Consider the following 19874-nt stretch of genomic DNA (forward strand, 5'->3'; position numbering starts at 1 on the left):
GTGTAGCAGTGGTCGAGAGTGTTCGCGCCCCTGGTGGGGCACTCCACGTGCTGGTGGTACCGTAGCATCTCTTGGCGAAGATTGGCCTTGTTGAAATCACCCAAAACAATGAATAGTGAGTCTGGGAGGGACGTCTCCCACTGTGAGATGGTCTCGCTGAGGTCTGACAGGGCACCTTTGACGTCAGCGTCAGGAGGAATTTACACACCGACTAGAACATAGGAGGAAAATTCACGTGGCGAGTATGACGGCTTGCAGTTGATGAGTAGGAGTTCGAGGTCAGCGGAGCACTTCCTGATGAGTACCGATGTGTTGGTGCACCATGAGGAGCTGATATAGAAACAGATGCCACCACCTCTTCTCTTTCCGGAGAGGACAGGGTCCCAGTCTGCGCGGGTGAGGCTTAAACCTGGGAGATGTAGAGAGTTCTCAGGGATGTCCTCGTGTAGCCAAGTTTCCGTGAAGCAGAGGACTGGCGTTGTCCTAAGGTCCCTCTTGTCGTAGAGGAGGCACAGTTCGTACAGCTTGTTGGGGAGGAAGCGCACATTTCCCAGGAGAACTGAGGGGGTAGCTGATCGTAGGCTCTTCCTCTTAAGTCTCTCGCGGGCGCCTGCCCGACAGCCTCTCCGCCTCAGGCCTGCACGAGGGCCAAAGGCCGAATACAGGACCAGTCGGATGTGGTTCTAAACCGGCTTGGTCAGACTTCTCAATACAGGGGGTGAGGGGCCACATGGTTCCCACTTTAGGAGCTGCTCCCTGGTGTATGTCGTGCGTGTGGCATGGAGTGGTGCGTGGTGGACCCCGGTCCCCGGTGAGAGGGCGAGAGGTGGTGGGTCGCCAGCGAGTGGAGCGTGACATTGCCTGAGCAACAATGGAACCAGCTAGTGGGCCAGGCAGTAGAGCAGAGCAGAGATCAGCAAGGGGCAAGCTGGCCGGACACAGCACAGGACATCAGTGGGCCCCTATGTAGCCAGCGGCTAGTGGTCTCAGTGGGGCACAACGAGTGGCAAGCAGGTTGGGACCAGGGGGATCAGCAGGGACCAAGCAGAGTTCAGCAAGAGGGGGGCAAGCTGTCCAGTCACTGCACGGGGAGACAGTTGGGCTAGGTACAAACAGCAGTAGGACCAGCAGAGTCAGCGGCAGAAAGTTCAAGCCTAAGCTAGGAGTAGCAGCAGGTCGGGCCCCAGGAGGGGGGGGGGGGTCAGCACAGGGGTGAGATATAGCAGGCACAAAGTACAAGAGCAGGCGCTTACCCCTCCTCTGTAGCAGACTGTGGATGGCTTAGGCATCTCCTGTGGGATCAGCTGTGTCCAGTGGTTTGACCTCCGCATGGTGACGATGGGGTGAAAGCAGACTGTGCAGAGGACTTGCTGCGGTGGTAGGGGCACCTCCAGGTGAGTCTGCTGCATGCTGCGTGGGGGAGCCAGCTGGCTACAGCACAGTGGAGCCTGGCTGCAGGGGCAGGATGTTTCCCCCTTATTCCGGTGCCGGTGGAGTTAGGCCCGAGGAGGCAGCCCCGGTGTGTGTGTGCTCCCTTTTCTGAGGGCCACGTGGGGGGCCTAGCACACCAGGGAATATCGGCACACCGGCGGAGGTGGGAGCCAGTGCCGGCTGCTGCAGAGTCAGGGAGTGCGTCCGGCTAACCACTGGGGAAGTGAGTGGAGTCTCCGGCAGCTGGACTCGTCTAGTTGGGGCCGGTGCCTCTTCAGCGGTGCCTGGGACCTGGAGGTTTGTGGCGGGTAGCGGCGAGTGCCTGGGAAAAGTCTGTTAGAGGGCCGGGAGTGTGCTCTGTGCGCAGGCTCCGGCGAGGAGGTACAGTCCGTAGGAGGGCCGGGAGTGTGGTCCCTCCACGTGGCAGCGGCGGCAGGCAGCGGAGTCCCCGCAGTGCACAGCTTGCAGCAGTGCAGTCGAGCGGGGGCTGGTGTGCATCACAGGCATAAGAGACCTGTGGTGTACCGAGGCAGCGTTCCAAAAACAGAAAAAGTAGTAGAAAAAGGGAAAAAGATAGGAAAAAAGGTGAGGAGCTATGTGCCGAGGCTGCTGGCTCAGCGCCATCTTGATCTTTTATAATCTTTAAAATAAAAGGATCTGGATTGATCTTTTCCCAATCAAATTAGGCAGGCACTAAGTTTGGTGAACTGGGATAATGTACTACAAGGGGAGGACACTGAAGGGAAATGGCAAGCTTTTAAACTTCAAACAGTAAACAATGGAGGGCGCTGCCAGAACCGTAATAATATTTGTTATATCACTTACAACACTTATATTGTGCATAAAAAAAAAAAAATCTTCCTCCTGCTGCGACCCTAACAGGTGGGGTTAACCCCCTACCCCCACCACAGAGGTATGTGATCAATTAATTAAAGGGGTGCGCTCGGATATAAAAGCCACAATCCGTTATTTCCTCAATAGAAGGCTTTATTATCGCAATAAAATTATTAGGAAATACATATAAATCATCCCGCACTCTACACACACATATCCATCCACAATCACTCTAGAGCGTGCTGGTTCCCCTAAAAAGGAAAAAAGGCAAAAAAAGGGGGGGCCCTATAAAAACATTATATTTGCGCAAATTTCCTTAAAAAAACCTAAAAAGGAATGTATCTTCTCCAATGTGCTTCAATACACAGTCCGCGTCAATTCACATACATCCTTCATCTGGGTTATGCAAGATTAAGCAATCCTTAGAATGTGTGCACGTCCCACCAGGGGATAGAAGCCAAGTTGTGTGTGCTAACTACTTATGCTGTCCGCTGCTCGAGAGAAAGAAAACATTACTGCTCTCACCGGCTCAGTACTCCAGGTCTCCTCTCCTGGGGGATGTCCTCTGGATACGAATTCCACTCTCGTAGCTGCGGCTTCACTGTTGTCTCGCCGTTCCAATACTGGTGGTCAGCTGACGATCTTCCGATTCAAGTGATGACGTCACTTCCTCCAGTGCGTCTCACTATGCTGTTATAAGCACTTCCTTGCGCTCCACCTCAGTTGCCTGTGAATCTTCCAGGACAATTAGGGTTTTTTCAAAGAGGACAAGTTGCTTACTATTTGGTAGATAGAATGGGGCGCCCCTCTTCTCCCACAAAACAGCTTTAGATTGACATGTTTCGACGGAAACTCGGCCGTCTTCATCAGAATCTATTGAACCATTCAGATCAGTCGCCATATTTATATCCCACAACTCCTGGCAATCGCTCCTCCCCTCCATTTTCCTTAAAGGGACATCCATATCCAAGTTCCTATGCTTACAGTCCCATAGCTTCTTACTTCTTTCTGATGGTGATTTTTATCCATATGTTCCTGTCTGGGATATGTCATTCCTCATGTTTGCTATTATCTTTAGCAAGAGTCATGTTACAAAAAATAAATAATAGTTCCGCAAAAAATATAAATTATAAAAATAAATACATAAAAATTATAAAAATTAATTAGTAATCTAACAGGGAACCAGTTGCTCTTCAGGGAACCAGGAAGCTCTTTTGCATCTATTTCATGAAACCAAAAAGCTCCATCTCTTCATTCAAACCTCTAGGTACAAGGGTGTCCAGGTTGAAGATCCACCTGCTTTCTTGTCTTGACATTTTGGCCATATAATCACCACCCCTGCTATCTCTGTACTATCTCAACTCCAAAGTAGATGACATCACTGGTACGGCAATTATTGTAACAATATTAATCTAAGATTCACGTCGGAAATGAGCAGGGAGGAGATCAGCTTTTTAGATTTGAGGATATATATAGAAGATGGACATTTGAAAACCTGCACATTTGTAAAACCAACTGATGTCAATAGTTATATTCTGACCACCAGCTGCCATTTCCCCCCGTGGCTTAATAACATCCCAAAAAGCCAGTTCATCCGTCTGAAACGGAACTGTACGGAGGATAAGAAGTACCAGGATGAGGTAGACGACCTATCCAATAGGTTTAGAGAAAAGGGTTATGAGGAGACCATTATAATGGGTGCCATTAAAGAAGTAGAGGGGATAGATAGGAAAGAACTATTGGTTAAAAGGGGGGAAAAGGATAGACAGGATCACTCCCTCAAAATAAATTTAAGATATGGCCCACGCAGTGGATTGGTGCGGAATATCATTGTGAAACATTGGGCCACATTAAGAGGAGATAAGATCCTTAGTGATATTTTACCCCCAAAACCAGCAATCACTTATAGGAAGTCCCAAAGTGTGGGCCTACGGGTGGCACTGGCGGCAGGTGACTATATCCACAGACCCTTGGCTAGTGGTAGCGGGGGATTTGTGAGGTGTGGGAGGTGCATTAATTGTAAGAAAACGAGGGGGTATAGTAAGATCACTGAGGTTGTAGGGGGGTGTGATACTTTTAAAATCAGAGAGCTAATTACATGCGACACTCAAGGGGTCATCTATTGCTTAGTCTGCCCCTGCGGAAAAAAGTATGTAGGACGCACAAAAAGGGTGCTTTCTAGTAGAATTGGAGAGCATCTTAATAATATAGGGAAGGGGTGGCAGGGACACCCGCTTTCCAAACATTTTGCCCACCTACATAATTGCCGTACCAGTGATGTCATCTACTTTGGAGTTGAGATAGTACATAGAGATAGCAGGGGTGGTGATTATATGGCCAAAATGTCAAGACAAGAAAGCAGGTGGATCTTCAACCTGGACACCCTTGTACCTAGAGGTTTGAATGAAGAGATGGAGCTTTTTGGTTTCATGAAATAGATGCAAAAGAGCTTCCTGGTTCCCTGAAGAGCAACTGGTTCCCTGTTAGATTACTAATTAATTTTTATAATTTTTATGTATTTTTATAATTTATATTTTTTGCGGAACTATTTATTTTTTGTAACATGACTCTTGCTAAAGATAATAGCAAACATGAGGAATGACATATCCCAGACAGGAACATATGGATAAAAATCACCATCAGAAAGAAGAAAGAAGCTATGGGACTGTAAGCATAGGAACTTGGATATGGATGTCCCTTTAAGGAAAATGGAGGGGAGGAGCGATTGCCAGGAGTTGTGGGATATAAATATGGCGACTGATCTGAATGGTTCAATAGATTCTGATGAAGACGGCCGAGTTTCCGTCGAAACATGTCAATCTAAAGCTGTTTTGTGGGAGAAGAGGGGCGCCCCATTCTATCTACCAAATAGTAAGCAACTTGTCCTCTTTGAAAAAACCCTAATTGTCCTGGAAGATTCACAGGCAACTGAGGTGGAGCGCAAGGAAGTGCTTATAACAGCATAGTGAGACGCACTGGAGGAAGTGACGTCATCACTTGAATCGGAAGATCGTCAGCTGACCACCAGTATTGGAACGGCGAGACAACAGTGAAGCCGCAGCTACGAGAGTGGAATTCGTATCCAGAGGACATCCCCCAGGAGAGGAGACCTGGAGTACTGAGCCGGTGAGAGCAGTAATGTTTTCTTTCTCTCGAGCAGCGGACAGCATAAGTAGTTAGCACACACAACTTGGCTTCTATCCCCTGGTGGGACGTGCACACATTCTAAGGATTGCTTAATCTTGCATAACCCAGATGAAGGATGTATGTGAATTGACGCGGACTGTGTATTGAAGCACATTGGAGAAGATACATTCCTTTTTAGGTTTTTTAAGGAAATTTGCGCAAGTATAATGTTTTTATAGGGCCCCCCCTTTTTTTGCCTTTTTTCCTTTTTAGGGGAACCAGCACGCTCTAGAGTGATTGTGGATGGATATGTGTGTGTAGAGTGCGGGATGATTTATATGTATTTCCTAATAATTTTATTGCGATAATAAAGCCTTCTATTGAGGAAATAACTGATTGTGGCTTTTATATCCGAGCGCACCCCTTTAATTAATTGATCACAAGCTTTTAAACTTATTCTCAATCAATATTGTAGTATGTATATCCCATATGGAAAGAAAATGTCTAGGAATAAAAAAGGCCTCTATGGATGAATAGAAAGGTTAGGGATAAAATGAATAAAATGAAGAGGAAAAGGAATGCCTATAAGGTCCTAAAACAGGAGGGGACCAAGGCTGCACTAAGCAATTATAAGGAGTGCAATAAAAATTGTAAAAAAGAAATTAGGCTGGCAAAGATCGAAGCTGAAAATCAAATCGCTAGGGATATCAAATCTAACCCAAAAACGTTTTACAAGTACATCAACTCTAAAAAAAGAAAGGTTGACTGTATAGGACTCCTAAAGGAAGAGGGTGGGAACTCAATGGTGGATGACCAAGGTAAGGCAGAGTTATTAAATGCTTTCTTTGCTTCTGTCTTCACAAAGGAAACAGCACTGTTGCAAATTACAGAGGCAGAAGAGTCTCAATCTTCTAACTGTAATATTAAATACTTAACGCAGGAAGAAGTAAAGGCAAGACTAAATAAATTAAAAATAGACAAGGCACCTGGCCCGGATGGCATGCATCCTCGGGTCCTAAGGGAATTAAGTTCAGTTATAGCTAAACCCCTTTATCTTATCTTTTGTGACTCTCTTGCAACTGGCAGAGTCCCAGTGGATTGGCGTACAGCCCACGTTTTGCCATTATTTAAGAAGGGCAAAAAAATCAGATCCAGGAAATTATAGACCTGTAAGCTTAACATCAGTTGTATGCAAACTATTTGAGGGGTTACTAAGAGATACTATACATGACTTCATAGTAGAAAATCTTATTTCTCAGCATCAACATGGGTTTACTAAAGACAGGTCCTGTTTGACTAACATGCTCAGCTTTTATGAGGTAGTGAATGCTAATATGGATATTGGGAATGCTGTAGATGTGATATACTTGGACTTTGCAAAGGCCTTCGACACTGTTCCCCACAGAAGTCTGGTGCAAAAGTTGAGGATTCAAGGACTGGGGAAGAGTTTGTGTGCATGGATAGGGAACTGGCTAATGGACAGAAAACAAAGAGTTGTGGTCAATGGATCGTACTCAAAATGGGAGACTGTTAGCAGTGGGGTCCCACAGGGGTCTGTACTGGGTCCAGTGCTCTTCAATTTATTTATTAATGACCTAGTAGATGCAGTAGTGAGCAATGTTGCTATTTTTGCAGAGGATACAAAATTGTGCAGAATCATCAACTCTCAGGAAGATAGTGTCATATTGCAACAGGATCTAGATAGGATGGCTATATGGGCACATAAATGGCAGATTAAATTCCATGTTGACAAATGTAAAGTCATGCATTTTGGTCGTACCAATTGTCTAGCACCATACAAAATAAATGGGATACAGTTGGAGACATCAAACTTCGAGAAGGACTTAGGAGTACTCATCGACAACAAGTTAAATAATCGTACTCAATGCCAAGCCGCTGCAGCTAAAGCGAACAAAATTTTGGGATGCATTAAAAGGGAAAAACTCGAGATGCTAGCATAATATTGCCCCTGTTTAACTCTCTAGTAAGGCCACATCTGGAATATGGAATTCAGTTCTGGGCACCACATTACAAAAAAAGATATTGCAGTTTTAGAGCAGGTGCAGAGACGAGCTACAAAATTGATACGTGGGATGGAAGGTCTCGCTTACCAAGAAAGGTTAGATAAACTGGGCTTATTTAGTCTAGAGAAAAGACGCCTTAGAGGAGATCTAATTAACATGTATAAATACATCAGAGGGCAATATAATAGCTTGGTGGATGAGCTTTTTGTCCCTAGGCCTTCTCAAAGGACATGATCTGCACATGGAGGAAAACCGTTTTAGCCATTTATTTAGGAAAGGGTTCTTTACAGTCAGAGTGATTAAGATGTGGAATGCATTGCCACAGGAAGTCGTTATGGCAAACTCTATACCTGCATTTAAAGGGGGCTTAGATGCTTTCCTTGCGTTGAAAGACATCCATGGCTACAATTACTAGGTTATGCCTAATGATGTTGATTCAGGGATTTTATCGGATTGCCATCTGGAGTCGGGAAGGAATTTTTTCCATTTTGGGGCTAATTGGACCATGCCTTGTGGGGTTTTTTCGCCTTACTCTGGATCAACAGAGATATGTGAGGGAGCAGGCTGGAGTTGTACTTTGTACTGGTTGAACTCGATGGACGTATATGTCTTTTTTCAACCAAAATAACTATGTAATTATGTAACCCTGCCAGATTGTTGAGCCAGGCCGGAATACACCTGATCCTGTGCTGTAATTTTTGAATCTCAGGGATTTGTTCAGGGGCATAAACCGCCTTTAGTAATTAGTTTGTCTCTTCTGTATTAAACAAGAATCTATCAGCCCTTTTCAAATCACTATCAGATTCATCCTCTGAAAAAGCATTCTTCCTCTAATTCAGAAACATCCTCTCTTCAGTGTTCTCACTAGGCTCTTTTAGCCAGGTGCTCCACCCGGCTAGTTTTGGTGACCACCCGGCTGTCATCGGCTCACCTCCTCCTATGCTGTAAGCAGAGTTGCTCACAGAAGCACTGGCCCTGCATTCTCTCATCTCGCCCCACCCGGCTACTATTTCATGCCACCCGGCTGGAGAAAATTTCTGGGGAGAACACTGCTCTTCCTTCTATTTCTTTCTCCTCCTCTCCCTCCTCCCCGAGTATATCCGAGTCTAATACAACCTGGGGTAAATCAACCTGCGCAGTGTCAGTAATAGGAATAGGAGGGTTCACAACAGGTGCCGAAGAAGGGCCTGCAACAGCCAAATCAGAAGGATTGGATAAAAAAAATTCCTTAAATTTCCCCAGAGTCTCATCCATATCCCTTTTAACCGACCTCATAATTTTTAAAAATCGCAGAAGACTCTGCAGTAATGACAGCATCTATACATGATTGACACAGTGTTAGTATAGCTAGAAGAAAGTTTTGTTAAACATTGACAGCATCTTTTAGATCTGGATTTACTACTAGAAGAAGACCAAGACTCCACTCTAGTCTGCATAAAAAACAAAGACAAGAGAAATACACAGCCCAGTTAAAAACAATCTGTGCCAACAGAACTGGGAGCATCTTAGGGAGAGAGAATCTCCCACTCACCACACCATCAGTCTGCGCCTGAGTCCTGGACGTTGCAGCGCTTGATGAGGCAGTGGGAAAAGCCGTGGCTGCATTAGCTGTACTGGCAGCCGTGGCGGCGGCGACCACGCTAGAACTCTGTTCCTCCATCTTGCCGCCGCCCGCACACCCAGCCGGAGTTTAAGAGGAAGTGTGTGGTGCAACTTCTGGTCCGCCCCCTCCGACATCACCGGAAGTGACCTCAGTGATCGGCCTTAAGCATTCGAGAGGCACTTGCGCGGGAGGAAGGCGGAAGAAGCTCTGAACGACCTAATTCCAACCGTGGGCGTTCAGAGGTAATGGCGGCAGCACGCATCCTGGACTAGGGACCTCTCTCCACCAAGGTACTACCACCAGACAAAGATTCTCACCCTCCGGTGAGCCATAGAAAAAATAAATTGGGAGCTGAATATCCTTGTGTTCCCAGGCGGAAACACAAATGAACTGGGGATGAAGGGAGGGTGGGAGCTTTTTATACTTGTCTTCTGTGTTTCCCCAGGACTGGGCGGAGCCAATCCTCCAGAGGATGTCCCAGCTGATGAATGAGAGAAATAATTATTTTGCAACTGACTTAATCAACCAGCCTGTATGTGCAGATATTGGTCACTGTACAGTGCAGTCACCGTACTGAGAAGAACTCTTATTGCTTTATTCTAAAAAAAAACAAAAAAAAAAAAAACACTCCCCTGGGGGGTACTCACCTTGGGTGGGGGAAGGCTCTGGATCCTATTGAGGCTTCCCCTGTCCTCCTAGGGCTGCAATAAAGTTCCCCGAACAGCGGGGATGTAAATATTTACCTTCCCGGCTCCAGTCCAGGCACAGTATCGGCTCTCCGCTTGTAGATAGGCGGAAATAGCCGATCGCTGTCGGCCTGCTCTACTGCACAGGCACAAGTCGCCTGCGCAGTAGAGTGGACCCGACAAAGATCGGCTATTTACACTTATCTCTGTGTGGAGAGCCGCAACAGCTCCCCCGTTGGAGCCAGGAAAGGTAAATAAATCAGCGCTTATCAGGGTTGTCGAGGGAGGATTGCAGGAACACTTTGGGGGAGCCAGCGCTGGATTGCCTGCAGCTACAGGGGAGGGGGAAGCTTCATTAGGATCCTGAGGCTTCCCCCTCCCGAGAGGAGTACCCCCCTGGGGAACTTTTTTTTGTTACAGGTTCTCTTTAATGTTAATATTATGCTTTACTTTCTGTTAACAGTAACAACAGCTATCTGAAGAATCCACTTTTATAAGAAAAAAAAAATAAATAAAAAAAAAAAAAAAGGCGGCAAGAAAACTAAAGTAAACCTGAGATGAAAGAAGGGAAAAGTTTTATTAATACACGGGGGTTCCTCCAGTCCGCTCTTTAGTGTTCTCTTGTTTTTTTTCTACCCCATGAAGTATTTCATGGATATGTCCCTTTAACAGGTACATACAATTTGCTGTAGTAATCCCCCCCCCCCCCCCCTTCTGCCTAGCACTGTCTCTCTAGTGTGACTTTTTATTTTCTATAAAGTCAAATATTGTTTAGGGAAGAAGAGGCAGAGTATTGCCTGCAGTTTCTCCCTGTTGCCACCCAGTTTCAAGCCTTTCCCTCCCCCTGCTGTCACGTCATCTGACCGTTTTTACCCCTTATGCACGCTCCTAGTCTATGTGGCTCGTCTGTCGCAGCACAGACGTAGAGAGGTGTCAGGTGCTGCATTTGGCCGCATTGTACTCAAGGCCCAGGCGTGCACAAGAGCTTACTGCACATGCTCCATTCTAAGCAGCTCTTATGCATGGTAGTGTAACAAAGTGCATGATGAAAGTGCATGCCGCGATGACCCGGAAGTACTTCCGGGTAGAGATGTGGCGAACGGTTCCCGAACATCTCCAAATCCCTGGGGCTCTTACTACTTCCGGGTCGCACTGACCCGGAGTAGTACGCCTGCGCTGCCCGGCGGAGCGCGTCCTAGATCGCGCTCCTGTTGCTGGGCACTTTCTGCACGTGTGCGTGACGTCATGAACGACGTCACGCTCATGCGCATAGAGTGCCCGGCAACAGGAGCGCGATCTAGGACGCGCTCCGCCGGGCAGCGCAGGCGTACTACTCCGGGTCAGTACAACCTGGAAGTAGTAAGAGCTACAGAGATGTTCGCCGGGCGAACAGTTCGCCACATCTCTACTTCTGGGGTCGAGGCAGAAAGTGGGATAAGGGGCACCCAGATGATAAAACTGCGTTAAAAACAGTTAAAATAGAATGGGTGAGGTGACTTACCTGGGTGAGGTGACTTACCTCAATGACAACTAAGTCAGATAATGACAAAACTTTAATAGGCAGTTGCCAAGAGCATTTTAAAGTTCTTTGTCATTATCTGACTTTTTTGTCACTTGAGGTAAGTCACCTCACCCCGATTTTAATGCAGTTTTATCATCATCCTCATCTTCTGGGCACGTCTTATCCCCCTTTGTGTCACACACCTCCCTTTGGGAGGGGTAGCATTTTTGGTTAGGGCCTTCTACAACTATCTAGAGCTATTTTGTAACAAGAGAGCGACCACATCCAGTTCGACTGGACACTCGAGTGGAGGTTAGTGCATCTCCACCTGCATACAGTGGTTGGTTGCCTGCCTGCAACCTCCCTTTGTAAGTACCCACCCAGCGCCAATTGTTTGACATACTACACTATTGAGGTTTCCGGTGTCTTTTTTGTTTTCACTCCAGGGTGCTCTCAGATCACCCTACCTAAATGTATCTTGTGGCAGAAATGCAAAATTAAGATTTTTTTTATAATCTTAAGTGTCAGGGAGTGGTGAAAAATTAGCGAATTTCAGTCTGAGGAGACAGGGCCAGTTCTAGATTTTTTTTGCCATCTGAGGCAAACTTGAGGATGGACCCCCCCCCCCCCCCCAATTGATTGCACAGCACCCCCCAGAGAAAACAGGGCAGTTGTTTGACGGAGGCCCCCCCCCCCCCCCCCCGATTTCTCTCCTCCCTCTCCTAGGGTCCCCCTCTGCTGCTCTCCTCCCCCTCCATGCAGAACAGCAGTGTAAAGGCACTAACATCCAGCTGCCAGCGTGTCTCTCCTGTTATGTGCCTGCAGATGATGGGTCTCCCTGTGATCCGCCCTCCGTAGCCTCTGCTCGCCTATGTTCTGCAGCAGAAACAGGAGGTAGAAGAGCGGAGGGCAGATCACAGGTGAGACCCACCGGCAGCTGAACGCAGGTGCCTTTACACTGCCGCTCCTGTTCTGCATGGGTGGAGGAAAGCAACGGAGGGGGACCCTAGAAGAGGGAGCGGGCGGGAAGCCGTTCTGACGCTGATGTCGCTAGAGGAGGTGTCATCTGGTGTTCAGGGGCTGTGGGGAGAACAAGAAACAGGTGATATGTTTATTTTACTGCATATATTTTTTATATCACAGTTTTGCTTTAAAGGAAATCAACTTTCAAAATTAGAGGGTGGAGCTGTATCAGGACATCTTGACTAGGCCCATCCAAAGAAGAATCTTAAAACCGCTAACTGAAAAATGTAAATGTGCATGATGTAAGACGTACGTTGCGAGCCATCAACCCACAAAAGGCAGTTGGACCAGATGGTGTCTCAGGACGTGTTTTAAAAGAATGTGCAGACCAACTAGCTGGGGTCTTCACTAGGATTTTTAATCAGTCCCTGTCTCAATCAATTATACCAACTTGTTTAAAATCCTCTGTTATAGTTCCTCTGGCCAAAAAACAGACCATCACTAGCCTTAATGATTACAGGCCAGTCGCATTGACACCTGTGATTATGAAGTGTTTTGAGAAGCTCATCAGGAACTATATATTGTCTTTTATTCCTCCCATGTTTGATCAACATCAGTTTGCCTATAGATCAAATAGGTCCACAGAGGATGCGGTGGCTACTGTCCTCCATGTTGTACTGTCCCATCTAGAGCAGCGAGGGAGTTATGCACGATTGCTTTTTATTGATTTTAGTTCTGCTTTTAATACTATTATACCCCATAGACTGGTGACCAAATTGTCAGACATAGGGCTTCCATATTCAACTTGCCTCTGGATTAAGAACTTTTTGAGCGATCGTCCTCAGAGGGTTAGAGTGGGTACAAATTTTTCATCATCTATCAGTCTCAGCACTGGATCTCCTCAGGGCTGTGTGCTGAGCCCCCTGCTCTATACCCTCTACACTCATGATTGTGTTCCTGCCCACCATAGTAACATCATCGTTAAGTTTGCTGATGACACTACAGTGGTGGGGCTTATATCAGGGGGGATGAGTCTGCCTATAGGGATGAGGTAGAAAGGCTGGAAATGTGGTGTAGAGACAATAATCTGCTCCTAAATGTAGCTAAAACCAAGGAGCTTATAGTGGATTTTAGGAAGAAGGCAGATGACATTCAGCCACTTATCAATGGAAATATTGTAGAAAGGGTCACAGACTTTCGTTTTTTAGGAGTTACTATTAAAGAGGACCTGACTTGGGGGTCACATATTGCTGAAGTAGTGAAAAAGGCACAGAAGAGGCTATATTTTTTAAGGGTGCTTAGGAAGAATAATATTCCTGAGAAATTGTTGGTGTCTTTTTACCGCAGTACAGTGGAGAGTGTCCTAGTCTACTGTCTCTGTGCATGGTTTTCAAGCTGCACAGTAGCACAGAAAAAGCCGCTTCATACGGTAATTAAGGTTGTGCAGAGGATAGTTGGTTGTCCTCTCCTTCCATTAGAAGAATTATATAAAAGTCTTATTGTTTTAGGAATATTAAGAAAATTTTAAGCGACGCCTCACATCCAGGACATGTGTTATTTGAACATCTGCCTTCTGGAAAACGTTTTAGACTTATAAAAACTAAGACAAATAGACTAAAGAACAGTTTTTATCCATCAGCCATTTCTATGTTAAATGCTGCTAAGTGGCCATGTTGATAAGGGCTGTGTGCAATGCAATGTATGTAAGAATGGAATGTTATGCTGTATTTGCTTTTGCTGGAAAATTGCACTTAAGAATTTCGTTGTACAATTTCGGTTGTTACAATGACAAAGATTTTCTATTCTATTCTAAATGTCCCTTTTTACATTCAAGCAATCTATCAAGTAAAAAAAAAATAAATTAAAAAATTTTTTTAGAGGGTTGGTCTCACGATGAGCTACCATCTGAAGACGTAAGAAACTTAAAATGTCTCACCTGGGACAACACTAAGCAAAATCTTAAAAAAAAACCCCGATGAGTTCACTATGTAGTCTGAGATCTGACCCGTATGCAGATGGACAGAACAACAAACGTAAATAGTACCCAATCTTCACGGTGGCGTAGACGTTAGCGATTTAGCCTTGCAGCGCTGGGTCCCCGGCTCAAATCCCAGCCAGGGCACTATCTCCATGGACGTTCTACCTGTGTCTGCGTGGGTTTCCTCTGGGCACTCTGGTTTCCTCCCACATCCCAAAAACATACAGATAAGTTAATTGGCTTCCCCCGAAAATGGCCCTAGACTACGATACATACACTACAGGATACATACATAAATATATGACTATGGTAGGGATTAGATTGCGAGCTCATCTGAGAGACAGTTAAGTAGTTCAAGCAACACAAAACAACAAAGAAATAACTGGCTTAGACATCTCTGGCATCCACCTAAAGTGTTGGCCTTAGTCAATGATCTCCTACTGATTAACAAATTCTGCAAGTGCAATACAAAAAGTGGAAAAAAAAAAATACTATCAGACTTCAGCTTAGTAACCAACTTTCGTACAAATTAAATTGTAGTAAGTCTACGGTGTTAGAATTAAGTTGCAAAAAACAAAACAAAAAAAACACCAAAACAAAAATAAAACTATTTTAGGTGGGAAACTATCTATAATGAATATCTTGGAATTACACTGTATAATAACTAGCAGGGAATGTATGAGATCAACCTCAAGAACAACACCCATGACAAACCTCCAGCTGGTGTCCTGGTGGAAAAACTATATCATTGGAAGAGTATTAATATTTAAAATGCTGGTTCTGCCTAGTTCCCCCTACAATGTATACCAATAATCCCCAAAAATGGTTCAACCAGAAAAATAGATAATTTCAACACAAACAAAAAAAAAAAACACAAGAGGCGCATAGAAAACAAAAAAATTACAGAGCAAACAAAGGTGGTTGGAAGCAACTAATGTATATCATTAATATAATAGTACACTACTTTCCAGAGTACTCAGTTAGCAAGAAACTGCCAACAGAAAAATTTGGGTGCTGAAACGGCATCCATTAATATGGAATAAGCTCTATCATGGCAGCACACCATCATTAGAATTTTAACACACTCTTGTCAGCACCCATTAATAAAAGCTAGCTTAAAGGGAACCTTAACTGAACGGGGGGTAAAGAGTTTCACTTACCTGGGGCTATTACCAGCCCCCTGCAGCAGTCCTGTGCCCACGGCGCCGCTCTGGAATCCTCTGGTCCCCCACTGTCACTTGTTTCGTTTTTGACGACTCACCAGTCGCCGGCCGCCATGCGTATTATTGGACGAATTCACCAATGCAATTAGCGCTATTGCGTACAAAAATACGCGTTGCCGCATTCCGCACGCGTAGATATGCGGCAACGCGTATTTTTGTACGCGTTGGTCCGCAATAGCGCTAATTGCATTGGTGAATGCGTCCAATAATACGCATGGCGGCCGGCGACTGCTGAGTCGTCAAAAACGAAACTAAGTGACAGCGGGGGACCAAAGGATTCCAGAGTGGCGCCGAGGGCACAGGACTGCTACAGGGGGCTGGTAATAGCCCCAGGTAAGTGAAACTCTTTACCCCCCGTTCAGTTAAGGTTCCCTTTAAAGAGGAGCTTCAGACTAAACAAACATACTATCATTAAGTTACATTAGTTAGGTTAATTAAAATAAATAGGTAATATAATCTCTTTCCCACCCTGTTTTAAAAGAACAGGCAAATGTTTGATTTCATCGCAAAGGTTTGTGAGGTCATGGGGCAGCCATCTTTTTGGTTGAATGGAGGAAACAATGAGCATGAGACAGTTCCAACTGTCCTGCGTCCTGATTACCCCTCCCATTTGCTAGGCAACGAGAACAGCAACACCAGAAATCCCATCATGCACATTGCACAGTATCAAGGGAAAAATGCCTGGGCAGTTTTCTTTGATGGGGCGGAGCTTAGCTTCTGTGCAGCCAAAATGAGGCTTAGATAAGAAAAACTGAGTTCTGATGCCCTGAAATTGTTAAACACCAAGCTTTTCAGTGCTGCTGAGTAGATTTAGTCTGGAGGTTCACTTTAATGGCAATTAAAAAGCTTGCCCCCAACAAAGAACTTTTGCCACTTAGCACTTTGGCAAATTATCCAAACTCCCCCCAGGTATGGATAGAGGCTGGTTCAAACAAAATAATATCGATCTCAATGCCAGAAATATTTTTGACACATATGAACAAGATTACTCAGTCTGCAGGAACACATTTGGGGAACTTCAAGTTGAGAGAGTTTTATTAGAAAGATTACAAAAACAAAAAGAAGAAAGACAGAATCTACAAGATTATGAAAAAAAATGTTCTCATTGCAGAACTAAAAATCAGAAAACAGAAAAAAAAAAAAAAAAAAAAAAAAAAGTTGGGAGAAGAAACTGGGAAGGAAAAATTGAAGTGTATATGCAAAAATATATGGGTCTACACGCAACCCAAGATAAAGAACAACAATTAAAGATAATCAATAGATGGTACTTCACATCCAATGGCATTTTTTTTTCAAAATCTAATCAGAATAACTAGCTCTGCTGGAGATGTAATAAAACCGTAGGTTCAGACAGACACCTGGAAAACCTGTACAATACTACATCCTTTTTGAACTGGAAGAGAAACATTTTCTGCCCAATTAATCCCATAATTGCTATTAACAACTCCATGGCCATGTTTGGAGAGAGAAACCACTGATAGAATGGTAGCCAGAAAAACTTATAACATTCAAATGGCATCAAATTACACCACCTCTCTTCAGCTACTGGCTAGCAGCTATGTCAGACTTCTTTGACCACGAAACAACTGAATTATGCCACATACCAATAAAGAACCCCAAAAATAACCCCACCACTCTGGTTCCCCCAGCACCACCGCCGCCTTTCTAAGAGAGAATATAGTTCTACTACTTTTTATCCCCTCTTGTTCCTTCATTATTTATTACCCTTGCCTTTTAGGAAAAAAACCCACAAAAAAACCCATCACTTTTTAGTAGTACAGTAACCTTTAATTGGTCTGTATTATGTGGTACCATTAAGGGTGGTGAATGAAATGCAAATAATTCTGAGTTGCTGCAGGATTACACACATTTATACAGCTTGAAAATGGCATTTGGGTTTCTAAATCATCAATTTCAATTTGCTGAGATAAGATTTACAAACAAAATATGCATAATCTTGCAACAAACTCAGAATTAGTTATCATATGGTGAATTTTACCAATATAAAAACCAAAACAGCGATTTTAACCTTTTGGCTCCACTGACCAAAAGAGGAAAATTGTTCCACCATTTTGTAGCAAAAACATTTCTGCTACAAATTTAAGTATTTTCCTTGTAGTGTATGATGCCACATTAGTTATCCTATTTACAGTGGTTTGCAAAAGTATTCGGCCCCCTTGAAGTTTTCCACATTTTGTCATATTACTGCCACAAACCTGAATCAATTTTATTGGAATTCCACGTGAAAGACCAATACAAAGTGGTGTACACATGAGAAGTGGAACGAAAATCATACATTATTCCAAACATTTTTTACAAATAAATAACTGCAAAGTGGGGTGTGCATAATTATTCAGCCCCCTTTGGTCTGAGTGCAGTCAGTTGCTCATAGACATTGCCGGATGAGTGCTAATGACTAAACAGAGTGCACCCGTGTGTCATCTAATGTCAGTACAAATACAGCTGCTCTGTGACGGCCTCAGAGGTTGTCTAAGGGCTGGAACCCACAAGAGCGTTTTTTTGAGCATGTTGGCAGCGCTGCAATACGCTAGCGTTTTGCCAAAACGCTCAGCTGATGTTAATGGATGGGGCAACTTCCACAGGAGCGTTTGCGTTTCCCAGAAACGCAAACGCAGGACCTGCAGCATTTTGGGAGCGTTAGCGCTTTAATGTAAAGTATTGAAACGCTAGCAGAAACGCTCAGCAAAACCTAAACTGAGCGGTTTTGCTAGCGTTTTGCGGTTCAGCACACTAACAAAATTAAAAATAATTCACAGGACCAATCAGGATAAAAACGCAAAACGCAAAACGCTACACAACCGCTGAGGAAAAAAATACACTGTTGCAAAACGCGACCGAAAACTCGCATGAATCCGCTTGCAAACCGCTCAGGCAAAACGCTAGCGGTTGCGTTTTGCGTTTGCGGATTTCAGTGGGTTCCAGTCCTAAGAGCATATTGGGAGCAACAACACCATGAAGTCCAAAGGGCACACCAGACAGGTCAGGGATAAAGTTATTGAGAAATTCAAAGCAGGCTTAGGCTACAAAAAGATTTCCAAAGCCTTGAACATCCCACGGAGCACTGTTCAAGCGATCATTCAGAAATGGGAGTATGGCACAACTGTAAACCTACCAAGACAAGGCCGTCCACCTAAACTCACAGGCCGCACAAGGAGAGTGCTGATCAAAATGCAGTCAAGCGGCCCATGGTGACTCTGGACGACCTGCAGAGATCTACAGCTCAGGTGGGAGACTCTGTCCATAGGACAACTATTAGTCGTGCACTGCACAAAGTTGGCCTTTATGGAAGAGTGGCAAGAAGTAAGCCATTGTTAACAAAAAAGCATAAGCAGTTCAGTTTGCAGTTTGCCACAAGCCATGTGGGGGACACAGCAAACATGTGGAAGAAGGTGCTCTGGTCAGATGAGACCAAAACTGAACTTTTTGGCCAAAAAGCAAAACGCTATGTGTGTGTGTGTGTGTGGGGGGGGTGCATCTCTTCAGCAGCGACAGGGAAGCCGGTCAGAGTTGGATTGGAAGATGGATGGAGCCAAATACAGGGCAATCTTGGAAGAAAACCTCTTGGAGAGTCTGCAAAAGACTTGAGACTGGGGCAGAGGTGCACCTTCCAGCAGGACAATGACCCTAAACATAAAGCCAGGGCAACAATGGAATGGTTTAAAACAAAATATATCCATGTCTTAGAATGGCCCAGTCAAAGTCCAGATCTAAATCCAATCGAGAATCTGTGGCAAGATCTGAAAACTGCTGTTCACAAACGCTTTCCATCGGTTTACGTACTATCTACTTGAGGGACATTGCCAGTCTGACATACAGTGATGTGAAAAACTATTTGCCCCCTTCCTGATTTCTTATTCTTTTGCATGTTTAATGTTTCTGCTCATCAAAAACTGTTAACTATTAGTCAAAGATAACATAAATGAACACAAAATGCAGTTTTAAATGATGGTTTTTATTATTTAGTGAGAAAAAAAAAACCTCAAAACCTACATGGCCCTATTATTGCTGTGGGTGTGTGTGGTGGGGGGCTGTTCATTATTTTTCATATATTATATTATGTGCACTTTTCCTGACGAAGCTCCGCTTATGGAGTGAAACTAGCACTAGTTGATTTGCACCATCACTGTATATAATTTTAGCACTCCTTTGTCTTTCCCCAGCATATGCATTACCTTCTGTGAAGGATGTTCGTATCACTATGTAGGCCTATATAACTGCAGACCACTAATACGGCTGTGGATCATTGCAGCGTTATATACTGTTGCTACATTTTGCCAACAAAGGTTTTTTACTGTGTGCCCTAGCCTTGTGGGAATAGCTCCACCCTGTACCAGGTTTCACATATTTGACAGTGTGAACCAGGCAACAGGGGGGGGGAGGGATCAGCAAAGACCTCCCATAAACGGAGCATATATATGCTGACCATTGACTGGCAGATTTTTGAGTGTGGCTTGTTACTGTTGACCATACCCACACCATTGCTA

General features: G+C 44.6%; 1 protein-coding gene across 1 annotated transcript in view; it reads right to left on the reverse strand.

The window, feature by feature from the left end:
- RAB3A (RAB3A, member RAS oncogene family) overlaps window positions 1-19874 on the reverse strand; it is a 109340-nt gene that overhangs the window by 68204 nt on the left and 21262 nt on the right. The gene's annotated exons all lie outside the window — the stretch shown is intronic.

This window comes from Hyperolius riggenbachi, chromosome 1, assembly GCF_040937935.1.
Source record: "Hyperolius riggenbachi isolate aHypRig1 chromosome 1, aHypRig1.pri, whole genome shotgun sequence".
Lineage (NCBI taxonomy): Eukaryota > Metazoa > Chordata > Amphibia > Anura > Hyperoliidae > Hyperolius > Hyperolius riggenbachi.